Below are 15,382 nucleotides of genomic sequence, written 5' to 3'. Positions count from 1 at the left end.
TCCTGCTTCTGTTCTTTGAGCTTCTTGGATCTGTGGTTTGGTATCTGTCATTACTTGGGAAAGTTCTCACCATTATTATTACTTCAAATGTTTCTTATGTTCTTTCTTCTCTAGTGTTCTAATAATGCATATATGACATTCTTTGGAGTTGTCATACTGACCTTCAGTATTCTCATATTTTTAATTCCTTTTCTCTTTGCATTTTAGTCTGGGAAATGTCTATTGATTTATCTTTAAGTACACTGATTCTTTTATCAATCATATCTAGTGTATTGATGAGTTCATCTTCATTCTTCGCTTACATTACAGTGTTTTTGACTTTTAGAATTTCCTTTTTTTCTCTTTCTTAGAATTTCTATCTCTTGTTCACATCATCAAGCTGTTCTTCCAGGTTCTCTACTTTTTCCATTAGAGCTTTTTAACATAATAACCATAGTTATTTTAAAATTCATGCCTGATAATTTCAAGTTTATGCCAAATGTAGGTCTGGTTCTGAGACTTGCTCTGTTTTTTCTTGTCTTTTAGCATGCCTAATAATTCATTTCTGAAAGCTATTATGTATTGTATAATAAGGATTAAAGCAAACAGATTTTTAGTGCAAAGTTTTATGTTAATCTTCTGAGTTGTGTTGCCTGTATTGTTTGTTTTAGCTGTAGATATCAGAAGCTTCAATTTCCTATAGTGTCCCTGATTTTGTTTCCTGTTGATTTGGGGCTTCCTTAAGAACTCTTGTTAGATAGAATCTGAATCTTGTAGCCCTTTAACCTGTAGTCCACTGCTATTACATTGGAAACTTATTGGCATTGTGGTAAGATATTGGAGGGGAAAGATTCTATAATCTTATGATTAAATCTCAGTCTTTTAGTGGGCTTGAGTTCCTGGGTTGTGACTTCCCTTTTTCCTCCCCTTATTTCAGACAGGAGGCATAGAGGGGGCAGAGGTTGAGGAAAATGTCCTTTTCGCAGGTTGAATATAGGCCTTTGTTACAGAGAACACCGTGGAACTCTGCACCTATTTCAAATTGATGTTTTACCCCTCCCCCTGCCAGAACCACATGGGGATTTTCTTGGCTTTTCACAAAAAGAACCTGGTGGGACTTCTGAAAGCAGAATCCATGAAAATGTGGGTGGTCCCACTAAGACTGTGCCCTTAAGGATTTTCCCACTCTTATGCTAGCCCACACTCAGTCTCAACTCATCAGAATTAACATTTGTGTTTCTACTAGTTTATGGTTCCAAAGGCTTCCTCCCTAGGTAAACATATTCTGGCTGTGACTGAATTTTCTGTCTTGCCAAATTTGGGGATGGATATTTACCTTGTGACTTCAGTTCTCTGATGGGTCCAAGAAATGTCACTTATTTTCAATTTGTTCAGTTTTTTTCTAGATGTAAGGACTGATGGGACATCTTCCAAATTTTAAACATATCAGAGCTGACAGCAGAGATCCTCTCCTCTTCTTCATCCTTTGTAACCATTAATCAAAGATTACCAGTTTTATCTTCTAACTATGCCTTAAGTTCATCTCTCCTTTTTACCCTCACTACTATTGTTTTCATAGAGCTCCTCTGTCTCCAACTTAGATCATTTCGGAAACTTCATAAATGGCCCCACTGCCAAGTCCCCTCAAATTATATTAAACATACATCTAGTTTTCCAGAGACAGTCCCAGTTTATGCCTCTTTTCTGAGTGGGATGATAGCAGTGCTCCTTTTTCAGTCTCAAAGTGTGTCAGTTTGGCAACAATTTTGTGGTCACTCTTGATTCACTCAGGATTGAATCTACCTCTGCCCTCAAATAATCTTTCTCCATTTTAAATATGACCATGTCCCTCTTCTGTATAATATTTTTCAATTTGTGTTCTCAATCTATAGGTAAAGTCTCAATGCCTTGTTATTCCAGGGCATCCAAGGTCCTCCATGACTTATCTCCTGCCTTTTTGGGCTAGTTTTTATCATGCTTTCCTCCACCTCTTAAATTGGAAGACCTGGAAAGATAGAGCTACTTGGTATTCCTTGAGTACACAGGTCGTTTTAAACCCTGCACCATTTCTCTGAAACCATTCAGAGCCAATTCTTCCCCCTGCTGGTCCTTCCTACCTACCTCCCCCAAATTATTAAAAAATCATGGTTAATGAATCATCAGTCATTTATAGTTACATATTATTACAATCATTTTTATAGGTTGTGTCACACACATACAAAGACATCCTATACACACTATGTTACAAACTCCTTAAGAGCAGAAAACAAGTCCTAATCATTTGAATTCTCAATGTCAGACACTGTAGGTTCTCAGTAATGTACCTGGTACTCAACAGTCACTCTGTTGAGTTGCATGAGGAGAAAGGAAAGCAGTAAATGTTCCAGTTAGTAGCAAAGTTACGCTCAGATTCATGTCATGGATTACAGAGTGAGGGTCCCTTAGACCTACACTTCCCCTCAGGAGAATTTACAGTGATGATTTTACTGATTTTCTGTAATTCTGAGATGTCAAATGACTAGAGATGGAAAGAGCAGGACAATTTGATGATTTAGAAGAAGAAACAAAGAATAATGGGGAAAAAGTTACCCTTCACCTCTTGAGTTGTTTCCAGTTTAGAATCCTGGAATTCCTTAGAGTTCAGGGCTGACTTCTGGTACACAGCACACCCCCTTGTTTTTCCTTTCCACTAGCAGCCCACTTTTGCAATCTCTGCCCTCACTCTGCACAGACAACCACTTCCTGGCTGCTCCACCCCTTGGATCTAGAGTTGTACACACCAGTCGTGTGGTCAGCATTTTTGGAGTCTAGCCAAAGGAAGTGGCCTATGTAGGGAACATGAAATTCTCTGGTGTCTGGAGTGTACTCTGGAAGGGTAAGCAAAAGCCTGTGGCTTGGTCCTATAGATTCCTCATGCCACTGGGAGAAAGAAAGCTGAGCAACAGCCCAGTGGGGTCCTAACAGCTAGTTCTGTGAGTAGAGGCATCTCCTGACAAGGTATAAGGGTGGTACTGAAGTGAAGACTATCTAGGAGACAGCAGAGAATAGCACTGTGTTATCATTAAATAGGGAGGATTTTAATAGAACAAGAGGTGAGAAAATGTTTGGAGAAACTATAAAGTCTGTACTTAATAGAATGGGAGCCCTATAGGACAAAGTGGGACAACATAGACAAAAAGCTACAGACGGAAGTAAATATAAATTAGGGGTAAATATTAGCTCATAATCTCATTTCCTCCCCCTCTGCCTTTCTTGGCTCCCTATACCTGGACACAGTTGTTCCTTACCTTAGAATCACACTCACTTCTCTTTCCTAAATATGCCTTTTCCTTGCTGTCTACAATAGGCTTTGAAAGAAGACATTTCTAGATTCAAGTCCTCCTTCTTTCATTAATTATTTATATAGCCATCAGTAATTTGGGTGGCAAGATTTCATTTCTCATAGACCTGAGATTAAGATGGGTTACCAGGTTTATTTGAGGAGAGTGAGAGAGTTGATAGCTAGAAATGCAAAAGCAGAAGATACCGAGATACAACCAGATATTTATCAGAATTTCCCATGAAAGCTTTGTGCTATAGTATATAGAGCCTGTTTTGTCAAGAACCTTGCAATTGCTAGAGACTTAACTGACACAATCTATTAGAAGTATGGAGAGAGAATTTATTTCAGCCATAACTACTTTCCCAAATAATTTATCAGTCATCTGTTTTCCTCTACCTACCACAGGTAGAGCCCTCCAGAAGCAGAGGCTAAGATGGAGCTCAGAGTGCAAGCTGTTACCTGTGATGGGAAAGGCAAAGGGAGAAGTGAAACCATGATGCAGGTCCTGCTAAACCTCAACCAACCCCCTGAGTTAATATTCTGCATTGACCATGAGGTCTTTCCCAAGACTGGTCAAAATGGCTGGTCTTGATAATGTTGCACAGTCACTAATGTGGGCTGAATCATAAGGGCATGTCCTCAGGTGAGGCAACTCTGTCAGATGAGGCAGACTCTGAAGAAGCTGATGGCTAGAGGCCATCGGATGGCCACACTCCCCGCAGCTGGGCATCCAGTCCTTCCCTGAAGAGAAACCTACACAGCACATCTCCATGTCAACATCAACATCTTTGACTCTGCTTTCTTTCTTAAGGGCTGGCTTCATTCCAGGGCTTTTCTAAAGTTATGATGAATGTGTTCACCAAAAATTTGAGACTTATGTTTTACCACCAGGACAGCTTTAGAGGAAGAATTTCCTTTACAAAAATTCCAGTTAAGGTCCTGAGATTGGATATTATCAGTTTGGCTTGGGGTCATGAGCTCACTTCCAGCACCAGGGTCCAAGGTTAGCCTCACCTCTACCAAATGGACTGAGAGCAGGAGTGACAAGATTCCCTCAAGGCACATCATGATACTGTGGCCCAACAGAGTGTGTTGGCGAGCAAGAGATAGATGTCTTTTTCCCTGCTGTAGGCCTGAATACTCATGCACCCTGGAGGCTTTCCAGAGTGGTCTGGGGCTCCCCAAAGAATTATGGGACTGCACTTAATTCCAGGTAGAAGATCTCAAAGGATGTCATTAACATTCACAGAAACCCTCATTATTTTAGAAGACATGACCTTGAATTCTCTCTAAATAAAAAAAAATTCATAATATTGTAATGTAAAATTATTACAAATTCCCCTTTCCCTTTCTACAAATTGTACCAATTTTATAAAGCACCATTTGCTTTGCTTTTATTTGTGATAGTGTGGAGAATAACTGTGGTATTCTGCTCCATACTGAATGGAAAAGTAGCACAAGAACACAGTACAAAGAGTCTTTCATGCTGCAAAGACGCGTACTCCCCTCGGCACGGAGAACCTCTACCACTGGGACTGAAAAACTGCAAGTCTGTGAAAAGAAAGAGATTTCCACATTCAGAAATACTTCATACATTTAAAGCAGGATCAGTTTTGTGTGTGTGTGTGTGTGTGTGTGTGTATTGACACGCATTTTGTGTGTGGGTCTATGCATGTACAGATGTTTAAATTTTTATTTACAATCTCTTTGTTGGGTTTATGAAAGTTTTTTCCTCTTTGGAGTGCTGAGTTTCTTTGTCTTAGATAGAGTAAACCAGGGCTTATACTCTGAGGCACATATCAATGCAGCCACACTTTTATTTAATATTGAAATATTTTTCTACCGGTTAGGAAATAGCGTGACAGTAAATGTGCTAAGTACTCAAATTAATGAATTTCAGCACATGGGGTTTTTCTCAGAAACCACACACCACTGTAATTCCAAGGTTTAACTTTTTTTTTTTTTTTTTGGTCTGGCACCAGAGCACAGATCTAGAAATCCTGCTGAAGAGATCCTTCTATTTCTTTCAAGGGCTGAGGAATTTCTTTGGGGTTCAAATGTCCTTGGCTGGGAGAAGGGAGCTCACACAATCTTGTTGAAGAGAAACATGGTGATGGTTGAAGGGTTCGGGAGAAGTCTGTGACATAGGCAGCACAAGTGGGACTTAACTTTCAGACTGTGGTAATGGCCTCTCAGGTGCAATCAGGTAAATACGCTTTACTGGAAAACTTATTCCCTGGAAGTACTGTACCCTGTGAAGTGGTTTCTGAGGAGGAGCTCTTCCTGGGATCCCATTCGAAGGTCACAAGACTGTGAAATGCAGAAGTGACAGTGAGGGCCTCACCTCTGACCCCTCACCCCTTCCCACAGCCAGTTCTCCCCGGGGAGAAACTGCACGATGCCCTGGCCCTTCTATGCCCACCTCGGCTGGTTCTACAGCTTTCCAAGCATTGGCACTTGCTGAGCCTGGCAGCGATGGCCCTTTATGTCTCACTTCCTCTTCTTCCCCTTCCTGCATTTGTCTTGCTGGTTAAGTGTGTCTCAACCAGCTGTCTCCACACCTGCACCAGTTGTTTCCTAACTGGACTTTGCAGAGAGGCAACCGTCTAACCCGCCTCTCGGGGGAAAAAAGCAGATAAAATACGTGGGTAACTAGCATTGGCCAATAACCACCCTCTGGTCCCCTTTTCTTGCCTCCCTTTGGTTTTAGTAAGATTTCTTATTATTTAGGTATGGTAGGGCCAGTAGAGCCAGAGACAACGGCCATTGAAAAGAGAGTTTATTATACACACAAGTGAGGGAAACATTTCATGCCCTTGAGGGTCACAAGGAAGCACCGGGGCAGTCCGGAGGCAGCGGAAAAGACCTGTGCGCAAGAGCTCTTACCACATTGTCTGTGGGAAGAAGCAGGTGAGGTGTGGTAAACAGGTTTGAGACTGGCTTGTCTGATACTTCGGAGGCCTTTGGGGCACAGGGGCTGTCCCTAGCTGGCTCACATCTGGCCCTGTGGTGACTGGGCAGGTGGATAGTGGCCAGGAGTGTGAGCTCCTGACGAGGGAGGTGGTTAGGGGGTGTAGGCGCTGAATTGGTTGGTTTGTATTTGCAAAGAGTGGCCTTGTGAGGATGATTCCTCCTGAGGGGGAGGAAAGCAAAGGCGTCTGAGGCAAGGTGACTCAGCAAAATTATCAGCTTGTTGGGAACAAGTGTGTCTGATACATGCACATAGGGCAGATTTTTTTTTTTTTTTTTTTGGTCTTTTTTGGGGCCACACATGTGGCATATGGAGGTTCCCAGGCTAGGGGTTGAATCAGAGCCTTAGCTGCTGGCCTACTCCACAGCCATAGCAACGTGGGATCCGAGCCATGTCTGCAACCTACACCACAGCCCACGGCAATGCCAGATCCTTAACCCACTGTGCGAGGCCAGGGATCGAACCTGCATCCTCGTGGATATTAGTCGGGTTCATTAACCACTGAACCAAGACAGGAACTCTGCAGGTAGGACAGATTTTAAACCATCAAATTATAGATGTTAGAAATAGGATTAATACATCCTTTCCCTCTTCTTTTTTTTTCTCCTCTTTCTCTGGCTTTCATACTACTACCAATAGGGTTGTGACAAAGGGTCATAGCCTTTGCTATTGGACAGTGGTTGGAGAGAGATTTACTTTAATGGAGAAGTCTTTGGAAGAATTTTATACGTAAAACCTCAGTTAAGGAAGGAGCATCAATTAGCTCTGTCAATCAAACATTACACCAATGATTTCAAAATCTTAGAATGACTTGAAGAATGACTTTACTATAAATTTGATTATTTGGCAAAGATAAATAAAGTGTAGAGAATACAGTTGGCTCTTGAACAACATGGTTTTAAATTACATGGGTCTACCTATGTGCAGATTTTTTTTTCAATAGTAGCTATGGAAATACAACCCAATTCATGGTTGATTGAATCTGTGGTTGTGAAAACTTGGATGATAAAGAAGCATTGATAGAGAGGAAATGAGGATACAGAAAGTTGACTATAAGTTGCATGTGGATTTTTGAAGGTTGGCATCCCTAACTCCCATGGGTTTAAGGGTCAACAGTATATATTTAGAGAATAAAAGAAATATATTTCACAGCTTTGACTTATACATTAAAATATAAGCTCTGTATTGTATATTTTAAATATTTATATATTTAAATTTTATATGAATTAAATAACTATACATTTATTCCATATGGCATTCTTGTCACCACCAACTTTCTAAATCATGATTTTCTTTCAAAGCCTATTTAAAATACCATCTTCTTGGGAGTTCCCTGGTGGCCTAGAAGGTAAGGATCTGGCCTTGTTACTGCTATGGCATGGGTTTGATCCTTGGACTAGGAACTTACAGCATTCCATGGGTACAGGCAAAAAATAATGATAAAGTATCATCTTCTTACAAACTTGCTCATGATCATAACTTGTATGTCTTCTGTCAGTCATTGCCTCCACCCTGTCATTGCCTTCCAAGTTTTAGGGTGGTAAAATAACTGATTTTTCTTCCCCGCCTCTGTTCCTAGAACAGTTGTCCTTTTCTAGGGACAGATGTAGGTCAGACTCGCTGGGAAGAGTCTCTTCTAAAGTCTGTATTTCTAGTACTTTACCCAACTGCACACACAAAAATATATCTATCTAGGAGATATCTGCATCTAATGAACAATTTTTCTTCAAGTGTATCAAAATCCCTTGCGGGAGCAAAACCAACCTAAAGCAGAAAAAACTGGGGACTCTCTATCCCTATCTCCTCTTCCAAGCTGAGGAACTTGATACTGAACAGTGTTCCTTGACAGACTGACCTTGGTCATGGTGCTCTAGTGTTGCTCACACTTACAAATAGGATCCAAATCATGACTAGCACTGGCCACTGGACTTCTACGATGTTTTCCAAGTCACAATTGTTATTTACTATTCCTGATAGCAAATCTCCAATGGCTGGGGTGTAGTCTCATTATCCCTCTCCCTTTCCACCCCTCTTCCCCCACATCCTGCATGTCCAGCCACAAGAACGCCGTCCTGACCTATGGTTCGAGTTTTCACAATGGTACACTGACATGTTCTTTCGATCTCCTGAAGGGTTTCTGCCAGTACAAAAGCCCAATCTTTGTACACTATGGATTTCCTGGATGGTGTCAACAAACCTGTCCTTACAGCCAAGTATCTTCTTCTGCTCTTATCAGCTGGGCCTGGTCTCCATCAACCTATCTTTCAGCCCTAATGGATGAGTTTATTCTTTAAGTTTTGGCCATTGTCTGAAATTAAATCTTGCTCTGAGTAATTAGCCATATCTAGATAATAAGTGATTATTATGGCAAGATAATGGAGCTGGGATACATTAGGCACCCCAGCTCCATTTACTTTCCTTGAAAACTTTCTATCAATACATAGGCTTTTTTGGTAGCTGTGTGGATTTAGGTCATTGTGCTTCCCATTATATTCAGAGGAGCTTTGAATTCTTCCTGCTTCCTGCTCCTCAGAACTTGTACACATGATTATTTGATAAATAATCACCTCCCACACTGGACTGTAATTTCTAGGAGGTCACTGATCTTATTCCAGTCTTCACGGCCATTGCAACCCTAAGGCCTGGCAGTGTGCCTGGCACGTAGTAAGAACTCAATAAATATATGCTGAATAAATTAATGAAAATACTAATGCCCTTGAAAGTAGGGGACTGCGTAATGTAAACTCCACCTTAGAATCTACTGTTACGTTACTCAGCCTCTCAAAATATATTTAAATGATGAATGAAGATGCTTGAAGAGATATATAACTCAATGTTACATTGGAATTCATGGGCTTCGGGAGATTAATGTTCCATTTCAGAGAAAAGCATTCTGCATAAAGGTTTAGGCCTAAATATAAGAGGGCATATCCCTGAGTAAAAGCTAAGATCTCACTCTATAGAGCAGTCCTGAGCCCATTATGATGGTCAGTATCCACATTCCTTTTAAAAAAATCTTTAGATAATTTTCTCCTTTTCATGTTGGAAAAAAAAAAAAAAAATCAGATTGACCAAAGGACTCAGCACAGTTCCTAACCATTGCCCAAGCCAACAACAAAAGACTCATTCTGGGTGCATTTTTGGGTTAGTCCACATCTCCCTCATTTATTATGGAATGTAACTGGTATTTCCTGCTTCCACAAAGAAACTCAAACCCCAGTTGATACATCAAGGACTCAGAAGGCCAGGGCTGTTTTCTCTCTCTTCATCCATAGAACAAAGAATCCTCTCCTCTTGCCACAAAAAATTCCCAAATAAGACCAGAGGGGCTAATAACTTTTTTTTCGTTCTGTTACAGTTCTGTCTGGTAGAAATTTAGTGCCATCCATAAATGTGAGATTCATATGTAATTTAAATTTTTCTAGTATCCACATTAAAAACAGTAAGAGAGAAATTCCTGTTTTGGCTCAGTGGAAACGAACCCAACTAGTATCCATGAGGATGGGTTGAATCCTCGGCCCCACTCAGTGGATTAAAGATCTGGCATTGCCGTGAGCTGTGGTGTACCGGCAGCTGCAGCTCTGATTTGACCCCTAGGCTGGGAACTTCCATATGCTACAAGTGTGGCCTAAAGAAAAAGTAAGAGAAACAGGTGCAAATAATTTTAGTAATAGATTTTATTTTTATTTAACTTAAAATACCAAGATTTATCATCTTAACATATAATCAATATGAAAAGTTATTAGTGAGATATTTTACATTGTTTTTCTGTGCTATGTCTTTGAAATCTGGTACGTACTTTACAGTACGCCTCAGTTCAGATTAGACACATTTTAAGAGGTGAAAGCCGCATGGCTGATGGTTCCACACTGAGCAGCATAGTTCTACAATGTGCTTTTGTGCTCTAGTTTTCCATACAGTCAGAAGAGATGTTCCCACTCATCTTCACTGCAGCCCCTGGCATCTTAGGAAAGGCAACATGTTGAAACCTCTGAAAAGTGTTAAGTACATTCAATAAATAAGACCTGTCTCAATGCTTCAACCATCTCCAGGCCCTGCTTCACCCAGCTCAGAGGCTAGTTTGAGTGCAGCTTTGATAGGGCATGTCTGGGCTGAGGCTGTTTTTGTTGCCCTTATCAGTATGTCTCTGTCCAGGCTGTCATGCAACCTGGGCACAGGGGAGAATTTTTTTCCCTTTGGCATTCTGCACAGCCAAGGGCGATGATGCCAAAACTGACTCAGCAACTCAGCACCACAGCCTTTTTTCAGATGCACTCACATTTGGGTTTTTTGCTGTGTTTCTTACTCTGGATAACACTGAAGATCATGTAGAATCCTTCCAGGCCAAGTACTTAGAGATATGAATACTTAGAATAACATTTTTTAATGAAGCCTTTATTAGAGAGGGCTGATGAATTTGTGGGGAGTTAGGGAACTGACCCATCCTGTCCTGAGAACCACACATTTTCTTATATTGAAATGCATTGTCCATCATGAAATTTATACAGCAGATTCTGACAATTTCCAGGTCTCTTTCTTAGGGAGTGGTTGATGATAAACGTGAGCATAAGATGATTTTTAAAAATTTTCAAACTGTGTTTCTTAGACCTCATGCCTCCTCGGAGCCTGCTGCAAGGACCCCCGAGGCTAGGGAAGGCAGAGGCAGGGAATCTAGGAGGCCTGCAGCAGAGCAGGCCCCCATCTCTGTCTTCAGCCAGAGAAGCTCTGTTTGTTTTTTTTCAACACTTCTGGGCAAGATCTAGTACAGATAAGTGGTGTCTGTGCCAAATTTTGAGAAAACCACCCACCTAAGGGAATTGTCTCTGTTTTGATTCAGTCTGAATCTGTTTCTGCGCTCCCTAGACGGCATTTTTATCCTGCCATCTGGTCTGAGATGTCCACTTTTTCCTTAGGGCTTTTACTACTTAAACAGTTAGTCTTTGCTTGTGCAATTGTGCAAAGAAAAGCCTTTAAGTGCCACATCTTCTAAGCTCGTTTTTTTTCTTGTTTTTGTTGTCTTTTGTTTACTAATTCCTGCTTATTGTGGGAAAATGAAAAAGAAAACTAGATAGAAGGAGAAATTTTTAAAAAGCATTCATAACTGCATCACACAGAGATAAATTGTATTAACATTTTGAGAGATTTCCCTCTGAATTTCAATATGCACATATTTTAAACTAAATTGGAATCATATTTTATATGGTTTTATGTCTTACCTCAGCTAGCACCATATTGTGATCATGCATATATTTCATTATCTTTTAAATTCATAATCCTATGAATGTCTCATAATTTACTTAATCACTATTCTGTTGGAAATGTTGATTGTTCCTGATTTTTTTGGTAAAGATTAATGCTTCAACTATCATTCTCATGCAATAATGATTCTTCGATGAACATTCTCACACATAAATATTTAACTGCTCCTCTAAACTTATTTCTTAGAAATTACTAAATAAAATTTCTAAATGTCTGCTCTACATAATGCTCAAATATTGCCCTTTTGTATTAAAATACAGCCCCACCAGTAGCAAATGTGAGTGCTAGTCTATTCTTGCCCTTCCTGACTTTTTAAAAAATTTCTATTATTATTATTCTTTTGTCTTTTTAGGGCCACACCCATGGCATATGGAGGTTCCCAGGCTAGAGGTTGAATTGGAGCTACAGCTGCTGGCCTACACCACAGCCACAGCAATGCCAGATCTGAGCTGCATCTTTGAGCTACACCACAGCTCACGGCAACGTCAGATCCTTAATCCACTGAGCGAGGTCAGGGATCGAACCTGTTTCCTCATGGATACTAGTCAAATTCGTTTCTGCTGTGCCGGGAAGGGATCTTTTCACCCTTCCTGACTTTGAGTTCAATACTTTAAAAGAATCTTTTTCAATTTGATTTTTTTTTTTTTTTAGTTTATTAAACATTTATTTTTAAGTTTTTGATAGCTTGTTAAGGGACATTTGTATTTCACTGTCTGGAGATTTATCTATCCTTTTGACCATTTATTTTCTGAATTTAATTTATAAGAACTTTTTATGTATTAAGGCCCTCAAATCTTAGCCTGGCATAATCATTGCAAATACAAATGACCTAGTTTGTCATCATCTTTTACTTTTGTTAAACTCTTTTCTTTGACAGCAGAAGTTTGGTCATAAGCACTCTTCTCAGTTCTATTTATGCTGTCACTCCAAGTAGTCTCATCCACACTCACAGCTTCAATTATTGTCTATTACACTGATGATTCACAAACTTACATCTCCAGCCCAGGAAGCCTAAGACTGAGAGGGACTGTCTCAAAGAACAATGTTGGTTTGGCTTTTATCTAACATAGTAGAAAATAAATGAATAAGAAAGAAGAGCATAATGTTTTTTTTAATTAATTTTATTTTTTTATTATTCAATGAATTTTATTACATTTACAGTTGTACAATGATCATCACAACCCAGTTTTATAGCATTTCCATCCTGAACCCCCAGCCCATCCCCCCATGCCCCAACCTGTCTCCTTTGGAAATTGTTAAGTTCTTTGCAGAACAGATACAACTCAGACTTTGAAAAACTTATGGTGACCATAAAGTTTTAAAGGATGTATTAGCTTCAACTAAATGATAAAGACAGGACAAAATTAAGACAGGCCTTTGGAGCTCCTGAGCAGATACATACATATACATGAGAGCCTGCTCGTTTTGTTTCTCTGGAGTGCCCTGACTAACACAGGCAGTATATAATTTGTGGCCCTACTTCATAGATCTTCAACTGAGAGGAATTATATTCAAGGAGTTATACCCAAGGAAGCACAAATGCTTTTATGATTGTATTTTAAGCCAACTCTTTATGTTTTGTCAGAGAGATTGCTAAGGACTTCATCATTCGATTCTAAGGGATGCTGCTTGTTTCTAACATGTTTATCAGAAATGTAGCCTCTGATATCGCTCACCAACCCTGGGAAGGACAGGGAGTTGCTATCCGTAGTGACTGAGCAATCAGCTTTCTTCTCAATGGCAGCTGAATTCTCTGGATGGGATCAACCTTCTGCACATGTCAGTGAAGTGAGAGGGAGCACTTTAAAACCTCTTTTGACAGGTTGAGCTACCACTAGCAAAGCACGTAAGCTAAAAATGCTTTATTTGTAGCACCATAATCTTTCTAGTTCAAATTTTAATAGCTATCATTTGTGTGTCTGGCATTAGCTGGAATGCTTTACATGTAACTTTTTATCTTCTTTTAGCATCCTAAAGGGTTAATCTTATTCTTCCCATTTTACAGATGACAAACCAAAGCTCAGAGAAAAGCTATCGCTTCTAGGGAATGGCAGTAGTTTGAAAACGAGGCCATTTTACTTCTAAATCTGTGTTTTCTTCCATTGCACCAAACCCCCATTAGACAGAAAAATGCCTGACGGTACATTCCTTCTGTCTCTTACCCCTTCCTTGAGCTTTCCAAAATTTTACTGTTTACTCACTTCAGGCTGAGTAGGCAATTGTAGTACTATCTTGTTCCTGTTCCTGTTGCAAAAATCAGTAAGCAGTGGTCTAACACAGACACACCACAAGGAAAACAGGGAGAAGCACAACGTGAAATTATTAGGAAAGAGAAAGCCCATCTTAAAGGAATTCAGCTCAATAAACATTGGATTAGCTGGTTATATGGCGATTCTTGGGTTGATAAGAGGGTGAAATTAGGGAGTTCCCATCGTGGTGCAGTGGTTAACGAATCCGACTAGGAACCATGAAGTTGTGGGTTCGATCCCTGGCCTTGCTCAGTGGGTTAAGGATCCAGTGTTGCTGTGAAATGTGGTGTAGGTTGCAGACGTGGCTTGGATCCTGTGTTGCTGTGGCTCTGGCATAGGCCGGGAGCTACAGCTCTGATTAGACCCCTAGCTTGGGAACCTCCATATGCCACGAGAGCGGCCCAAGAAATGGCAAAAAGAAAAAAAAAAAAAAAAAAGAGGGTGAAATTAGACCCAGTGTTGTATATAAGGGGCTCCCAGATTATTATAAGTAAACATGATTTGAATTTCACTAGTATAGGATATCCAAAACATGATGCTGTATCATGAAAATAAGGGTCACAGTCAGAGGGCTATGTCTCCACTGGCATTTAAACACCATGCTTTGCCCTTGAGTTAGTGACTCAGCTGGAAAGAATGACCTCAAGTGACATATTGTTTTTTAGCCAATAAACAACTAATTTCCAAAGACATAACAAGTTTCATAGACCACTCAACTTCTCCCTGGTATTCAAGCAATATTTTTTCAATTAAAAAATTAATTAGTCTTTTTACAGGAGTGTTTGTAGATGCTTCATAGACATTTCAGAAAACTACTAAACATGAGCTTGGAACATTAACAGATTTCTAATATCATTGTCTTAATATTGTCCACATAAGAGTGACTGTTAAATATCCCTCAGCTCCATTGTGAGGAGCAGAGCATCATTTTTTAAAAAGTCTTTGATTTAAAGACATAATACAGGAGTATCTGTTGTATCTCAGAGGTTAAGAACCCGATGCTGTTCCTCTAAGGATGCAGGTTCGATGCCTGGCCTTGCTCAGTGGGTTAAGGATGTGGCATTGCTGCAAGCTGTGGCGTATATTGCAGATGCAGTTCAGATCTGGTGTCACTGTGGCTGTGGTGTAGGCCTGCAGCTGCAGCTCCAGTTCGACTCCTATCCTGGGAACTTCCATATGCTGTGGGTGTGGCTGTAAAAAGGATAAAATAAAAATAAAAAAAATAAAAACATAATACATCTCAAGGAAACAGTGCTTATTCTTGTTTAGTGTTTGCATAGTACATGTTTACTTGGAAAAATTAAAACTTAGCATGCTGTTTTCTGTAACTTGATATTAAAGTACCAAGAGTATATTTAAATCTTAGCCTATAAAATATATCTGAAGTTGAAATGTTACTTATTTTTTTAACACTAAAACTCTATGTACAATTTCTGATCTGATATGGAATATTGTATTTCAGATTTCAGTGTGATCATCTTCAAGTTTGTTATTTGTTGAAATGGTGTTTATTGGAAAATTGGACACCCTGTCACACTCTAATTTGGCAACATTAGAAGTGATGCCAAATTTCCTATATGTGGTCTCTGTCCCTCTGAAAAA

The sequence above is a fragment of the Sus scrofa genome, chromosome 1 (assembly GCF_000003025.6).
Source record: "Sus scrofa isolate TJ Tabasco breed Duroc chromosome 1, Sscrofa11.1, whole genome shotgun sequence".
In the NCBI taxonomy this organism is placed as follows: Eukaryota; Metazoa; Chordata; class Mammalia; order Artiodactyla; family Suidae; genus Sus; species Sus scrofa.
Note: the sequence above shows the minus strand (reverse complement) of the source record.